Source organism: Octodon degus, unplaced genomic scaffold (assembly GCF_000260255.1).
Source record: "Octodon degus isolate 3935 unplaced genomic scaffold, OctDeg1.0 scaffold00027, whole genome shotgun sequence".
Lineage (NCBI taxonomy): Eukaryota > Metazoa > Chordata > Mammalia > Rodentia > Octodontidae > Octodon > Octodon degus.
In genome coordinates, this window is record NW_004524603.1 from 468637 (window position 1) to 469376 (window position 740).

Here is a 740-nt window from a genome sequence, read left to right on the forward strand (position 1 = left end):
GCTCAGCATCTGCATCCTCGGCCAGACCTGCTCCAGACACCCCGCCTGGCCCCGCTGCTCGTGGAAAATCTCTGGCTGCTGGGCCACCAGCAGCTCCTGTGCGCATCAGCCCAAGGTCACTTACAGAGAATGGCTTTACAGAGTGTGACAACACAGAATTACACACACATCTTCAGCAGCATAAGCGCCTGCCTGGCAAGCACAAGGTCCTGAGTTCAATCCCCAGTACAAAAAAAGATTACAGCAGACATACTGAAGTATAACACACATCCACCCACAATGCAGTACACATGTGACATGACCTGTGGCACATGGACACTGCACACAATTCGACACAGACTCTACCCACAGCATAATTACAGCACGTGACAGGAAGTACATTACACATATACAGCCTATGACACAGTAAGGCAATACAAACACCACACAATGCACATGGTACACCCTACTCATGGCAATAGACACACAACACACAACATAAATGCAGTACATACCACACATGACAACAAGTCACATGCATTCATAGGTGCAATGTACTAGACACAGTATACACACGCACAGCAAAAATACACAATATACACAAAATTGCCAATACACTGTATACAGTGCACACAAAAACAATATAATGGTCTATCAGGCTGTCACAGCACACCAAACATGTAGGTAACACAGAAGACACGCAAAGCAGTGTGATACACAGGACACAGACACCAGCCACACTGTGGTCATGAAAGCTGACC